General features: G+C 39.7%; 1 pseudogene across 2 annotated transcripts; it reads left to right on the top strand.

Annotated features, from left to right (window-relative positions):
* The first annotated feature begins 227 nt into the window (after nt 1-227).
* LOC149163161 (pentatricopeptide repeat-containing protein At3g02330, mitochondrial pseudogene) lies at nt 228-5,581 on the top strand (annotated as a pseudogene). Of its 2 annotated transcripts, XR_016261971.1 has the most exons (2): nt 228-376; nt 739-5,581. The product of XR_016261971.1 is annotated as a pentatricopeptide repeat-containing protein At3g02330, mitochondrial pseudogene, transcript variant X2 (transcript). The 2 variants fall into 2 exon arrangements; XR_016261970.1 differs by having other exon boundaries at nt 228-5,581.
* Nucleotides 5,582-6,833: the final 1,252 nt, after the last annotated feature.

The following is a 6,833-nucleotide window of genomic DNA, read 5'->3' as shown; positions in this document are numbered from 1 at the left end:
AAATTTAATTATTTATACATATTTTTATTAATTATATGTTAATTTTATAAACAATATAATTATCATTTCCTTTTAAAATTTAAATTAAATTAAATTAAATTTTATAATCAAAATGTTAAAGCATCATTGTGAATAAAAACCCAATAATTTTATTTTTATTTTTAAATAATAGTGATAAAAGCACGCATTCAATGATGTAATGAATAATACTACTGATCACTCGACAACAATCTAAGTTTTCCCTTGTAACAGCTGGTATAGAGTCTTATGATAGATCTCAAATATTTGGTTAAATGGAAGGTGCTACGGCAAGAAAAATTACACAGCCAAACATGCAACGATCACTCTGCTTTCGCTACGGAAAGTTATCGTACAGGTTATCTTTGTAAAATTAATGCACCTTATATTCAAATCCCTATAATTTGGATTCACCAGCTGCACTCTGTTTTCCGATTAAGTTTGAATTTATCTACATATAAAGCATTAGAAGTAAAATATGATTGAAATTTATTCATGGCAATAACATCAACAGTTTCCCTGCAAAATGGGACCGCATTCAGATGGGCTTATAGAAGAAAACAGCTTTTATCTGTTTTGGGTATTAAATATTACATTTCTACACACAGAAATCGTACAGAGAATCAACAGGAAAACAACAATTCATGTAGCGTTTGGAGTGTTAGGGATAGAGCAATTGGGTGTGATGCCGATCCTGATACCTGTGGTCGTCTATTGCAGGAGTTTGCAAACATGAAATCACCAGAGGGTAAGGCTGTTCATGCCCATGTGATAAAAAATGGAGTTGGGATTGATATATTTGTGGGAAACAATGTGGTAAACATGTATGCCAAAATTGGTAATATGAAGGATGCGCGAACAGTGTTTGACGAAATGCCTGAACGAGATCTAGTTTCCTGGAATGCTATGATTGCCGGCTATGTTAAGTTTGGCAGCACGGGAACTGCACGCAAGCTTTTTGACAAAATGCCTGCACGAGATACTGTTTCATGGAATACACTGATTGCGGGATATGCACAGAATAGTGAGGGTGAAAAAACCTTAGAAGTCTTTTGTCGAATGCATATAACAGGCGTGGATATGGACCGGACCACCTTTGCAAGTGTTCTCAAGGCATGTGCAAGCTTAGAAGCTTTGGTGCAGGGACTTCAGATCCACAATGCTATTGTCAAAATGGGATTGGATTTCGATGTCTTTGTGGGGAGTGCGCTGGTTGATATGTATTGCAAATGCCGAAGGTTGAGTGATGCGCGCAAAGTGTTTGACAAAATGCCCGAACAAAATGTGGTATTGTGGAATGCTATGATTGCTGGATATGCACAGAATGATTGCCCTTGGGAGGCGTTCAGACTTCTAATTGCAATGCTGCGGTCAGGCCTAAAGTTCAGCCAGTCCACCTTTGCCAGTGTTTTGAAGGCGTGTGCGAGTTTGGGAGCCCTGGAAGAGGGCACGCAGGTACATAATCATGCCATTAAAACTGGATTTTCTTTAGATGTCATAGTGGGAACTGCTCTTGTTGATATGTATGCGAAGTGTAGGAGGCTAGACAATGCTAGGATCGTGTTTGATATGATGCCTACGCAAAATACGTTTTCATGGAATGCCATTATTGTAGGATACGCTCAAAGTGGGGATGGTAAGGAGGCCTTAAATCTATTTTGCCAAATGCTATGTGCAGGTTTCAGTCCAGATGAGGTGGCATTTTCTGGTGTTCTCAGTGCATGCGCAAGCATAGTAGGGCTCCATGAGGGTGTGGCAGTGCATAATCTCATTGTCAAAACAGGGCTTAACGTAGATGTTTCCGTGGGGAATGCCCTTGTTGATATGTATGCTAAGTGCGGTAATATGGTGAGTGCTCGCCAGATTTTTGACAAAATGCATATCAAAGATGCAGTCTCATGGAATGCAATTATTTCAGCCTGTGGGCAGAATGGGTTTGATGAAGAGGCTTTGCTGTTTTTATGCGAAATGCAAAAAGCAGGGATGGAATCAGATCAGTTTACTTTTGGCAGTGTCTTGAGATCATGTGCTAGTCTTGAAGCTTTGAATCAAGGCATACAGATTCATAACTATGTTATCAAGTGTGGCCTAATGGCGGATGTATTTGTTGGGAGTGCTCTTCTTGATATGTATTGTAAATGCAATAACAGAAAGGATGCACGCAAAATATTTAACAGATTGCAAGAGCAAAATATAGTATCCTGGAATGCTATGATAGCAGGATATGCCCAGACAGATGGTGAGGAGGCCTTAAAACTGTTTTTCCAGATGCTAAGGTTAGGCATGAGGCCAGACCACTTCACTTTTGCCACGGTCCTTGATACCTGTGCCATATTAGCAGCTGCAGGATTTGGTAAACAGATCCATAATCACATTATAAAATCTGAATTAAACGAAGATGTATTCGTGGCCAGTGCTCTTGTTGACATGTATTGCAAATGTGGAAATATGCTGATCGCTCATGAAGTGTTTGACAAAATGCTTGAACGAGACTATGTCTCCTGGAATGCAATGATTGCGGGCTATGCTCAGCATGGGCATGCAAATGAGGCTCTCAAGATGTTTGGGCAGATGCAGCAGGAGATCATAAAACCAAACCACGCTACCTTTGTCGGTGTTCTTTCAGCATGCAGCCATGCTGGCCTTCTAGATGAAGGGCACTTCTACTTCTATAAGATGACTCAAGAGTATGATTTGGTGCCAACCCTGGAACATTATGCTTGCATGATTGACCTTCTTGGCCGTGCTGGATACCTGGATGAGGCAAAGCAGTTTATTGACAAAATGCCGTTTGAAGCTGATGTTGTTATTTGGCGGTCTTTGCTCAGTGCCTGCAGACAACATGGTAATGTGGAGCTAGGAGAACATTCAGCAGGACAAATTTTGAAGCTAGAACCAGACGATGCTGCAGGATATGTGCTGCTGTCAAACATTTACGCTGCAGCTGGCCAATGGGATGACGTAGCGAAGGTGAGAAAAATGATGAAGCAGAAAGGAGTGAGAAAAGAGCCAGGATGCAGCTGGATTGAGGTCAAGAACAAGGTGCATACTTTCATTGTGAGAGATAAATCACATCCACAAACACAGGAAATTTATGTAAAGTTAGAGGAACTGGCCAAACAGATGAAGGATGCAGGATATAGGCCGGATACAAACTTGGTACTGCATGACGTGGACGAGGAGCAGAAGGAACAGTTTCTCTGGCATCATAGCGAGAAGCTAGCCATTGTTTTTGGGCTTATTATGACACCTCCAAACACACCTATCCAAATTTTTAAGAACCTTCGTGTGTGTGGAGACTGTCATACTGCCATCAAGTACATATCCATGATTGTTGGACGCGAAATTGTGGTGAGGGATGGTAGTCGCTTCCATCATTTCAAGGGTGGGATTTGTTCTTGTGGAAATTATTGGTGATGTTATATAAGTAGTCCACAATGCATGTTCATCACCGGTGTTTGAAGACAGAACAAAATGGCAGGAATAATTACCTTAAGAACTGAGACGGAGAGTGGTAAAATGCAGATGCTGCAGCGACAAGGGAAAGTCAGATAATTGTTGGTCTTGTTATCCCATTTGGATGTCAAGACATCGAGATGGGGTTTCTTTATAGTCAACTATTATGGCACTGACAGCTACAACAATCATTTGTATTTTACACGTGTACGAACCACTTGAGCGCCAAGGAAACTCTCAAGAAGGTGTGGACTGTATATTAATGTGAGAACAACTCTCCTTTTGAGAAAAGATCCTAGGAGAGAATTAATGCTCTGTGAGGTACAATGTTTGACAGAAAAATTCCTGGGGAGTTTCAACAGCCAAGTTTTTGAGAAAGAAGGTATTTGTAGTGGCTTTGCAGCCATACTTTCCATGATACAAGTTCTGCTACAAAAAAAAACTTCATTGTAGTGGGTGTCTACTACTTTTTTTTTGCCATGTTTGTTTCAAGACATGGACTTCTTTGTAGTGACTTTGAGTATATTTTGCAGCCATATTTTCCGTGATACAAGTTCTACTTCAAAAATAATTTCATTGTAGTAGTTGTCTGCTACAATTTATATTCAGGTTTGTCCGAAGACACAGACTTAATATGGAAGGATTTAATCCATTTGAACTAGACAAGTCACACTCTTCATGATTTTGTGCCTCTTTATGAAAATGAGTTCATGCCACTGCAGAAAAAATATAAAGGTGAACCGAGGGCATGTGTTCAGTGATGATTCCACTATCAAGGACTTGGAAAAGGCAGGTCCTATTTGAGATACAATCTGTCCGGAAGACAGTCAACAGAAAATCAATATTCAATATATAGGAAGGATTTAACCGCAGAAAGGAAAAACAATATTCAATATATAGGAAGGATTTAACAGCAGAAAATCTGGAGTTCTCATCTATTTCTAGAACTCTTCCATTTTGGAAATATATAGGAAGGATTTAACAGCAGAAAATCTGGAGTTCTCATCTGTTTCTAGAACTCTTCCATTTTGGAAATACATAGGAAGGATTTAACAGCAGAAAATCTGGACTTCTCATCTGTTTCTAGAACTCTTCCATGTTGGGGTTATATGAGTTCAAGATATTTTTATTTTGTTTAAATTATCTGTAAATTTTTCTCTACAATTCAAATCTATGCACATGTGTTGAAATTGGCAACTAGGGCCAAATTCCACTTTGGACAGCTCCTTTGGGGAAGATAATTATAGCATTAAATTCCTCTTTTCAAGAGGATCAAAATTGATCTAAAGATCGTCAAATTTGGATAAGTAAATGTGAGTTTTTGAATTCATTCTCTCACACAAAAATTATCAAGGTTGACCTTATCTCTATGTTGGCTCAACAGATCCAACAGACATGTCCCTTGACCCTCTACCGAATTGTATAAATAGGGCTGCCTCCGCCCTCATTTAAAGACATCCTAAGAGCAACTCGCACTACAAAAGATCTCTGTTTGGCCGCCGATTAGGAGTATCCTAGACGAGGAGAGGACGGATTCTAAAGCCTTTTCAAAGATTGGTTGAATGCTGAATAATAGAGGGTGATTTGCGGACTGTCTGGGCATGTTTTGGGTCTGGTTTTGAAGCATTTTTGTGAGCAGATCTTTGGTAATAAGGTCAAAGACCTGTACTGAAGCTTAAAGGAGGGTCAAACCCTACATCACTGTTTGGAGGAGGGCCGTGAGTCTGCACAGTGGGCTGGGAGTAGCCCTACTAGCCAGCGAATTATAGAGGAGCCTCATAGAAGATAGCCGCAGCTGTTAGAAGTATTCTTGAGCAGTAGATTAGGGCTGAAGATGTCTGGTGATTAGCCCTAACCAGGCCGAGACCATAAGCAGAAGGAGCTGACCCGAACAGTGAAGCATGAAGGTATGTGCATGATTTGTTCCTTAGTGTTGGGTCCAAGTTTTGGATCAGATTGGATGGAGGTCCTATTTGGACAGTGATTTTGCCATCCTCGTCTTCAGTTAAGAAGGCCACATATATATTCAGGATTGAGCTGCTTTTGAAGTCCGGTAAGTGGCTGCATCATTCAAAGGAGCAGACTTGACTGGGTTATCTCCTTGACATCTGGATAATGGTATTGCTCAACATATGGCAAGTCAATTTGACTTTATGTGTATTCTCTCTTGATCATAATAATAAGAAGAATTGATCAAGGGTTTTCCCCTTCTTGGGGTTTTTCCCTGGCTTGTGCCATATTCATGTGTTCTCTTTTCTTGGCTTGTCCTCTGTATTATTTATTTATGTTCTTGCCTCAGTTAATATCAATGTGATAATAATCGATGTGCTTCTAATAGAAATGGATTGATGTCTATGAAAGATTGAAGTAACTGTCCTTAGCAAGAACATGTTAATCAAAATTTAACATGGTATCAGAGCTAGGTGAGGTCAAGCCCAAGCAAGAGTAAGATTGATCACTAATTCTGTGTGGGCTCCTTTCTCGTCAAGATCAGTCATATAATTTTGATCAACTTGTATGGTACAGTTCGAGGTGAAATTTCGCTTATGATCTATGGCATCTTCACTTGGTTAGCTCAGAGATCAAATCTGCATGTCTTGGCACTAGGGCCTATCCTCACATAGCAGAGTTCATTAATTTCGCATGGCATGGACCATTAACTATGCATGGCACAAGATCTTACCATGATATCCCTGTTATGGCTTCATGGTTATGTTTATTTCTTGCAAGGGTTTCATTGAAGATTTCTGTTGTTATTCAACCTTCTTGCAATAGATTTGAGGTTGTAATTAATGGACAAATTTGAAGCAGGTCTGAAGTCTGTCCAGGAAGTTTGCATGACAATCAAGGGATAAATTCTCGCTCCTTTGAATCTGATTCTAAGATGGTCTGTTGAAGGACTTATTCGGCCTAGTCTTCTCTCACAAAATCTTGAGAAATCCGCAAATCTGAAGCTGTGTTCTGTGCCTAAGGGTTTAACACTTCTTGTGTTTTTCAACCCTCTGTTAGGGCTAGCTCCGAAGCAGTTTCAGGTCCACTATTTATACAGACCTAAGACTCAAATAGTGGCCTAATAATATAAGCCTGCAGCCGAGTATAACCCTGCATGTTTTCGCCAAAGGAGTTCTGCCTGGGGTTTCATTTGTCAGGTATCATTGGTATTCAAGTCACTGACCTGTGGTGGATCTGAGATAGGGCAGTTTGATCTGAAGTATGAATCAAACATTTGTTGTAATGTTATCTTCCAAAGTATTGATCTTATGGTGAAATCATTACAAATTGTAATGCCCTAAATCTAATCATTACATACACCAATTATTGTAAAGCCCTAAATTTAATCATTCATACATAACTGAAGC

Source organism: Pinus tabuliformis, chromosome 5_2 (assembly GCF_031772625.1).
Source record: "Pinus tabuliformis cultivar Carrire ecotype Pingquan chromosome 5_2, CPIR1, whole genome shotgun sequence".
Classification (NCBI taxonomy): domain Eukaryota; kingdom Viridiplantae; phylum Streptophyta; class Pinopsida; order Pinales; family Pinaceae; genus Pinus; species Pinus tabuliformis.
Note: the sequence above shows the minus strand (reverse complement) of the source record. Positions and strands in the feature narration are given on the sequence as shown.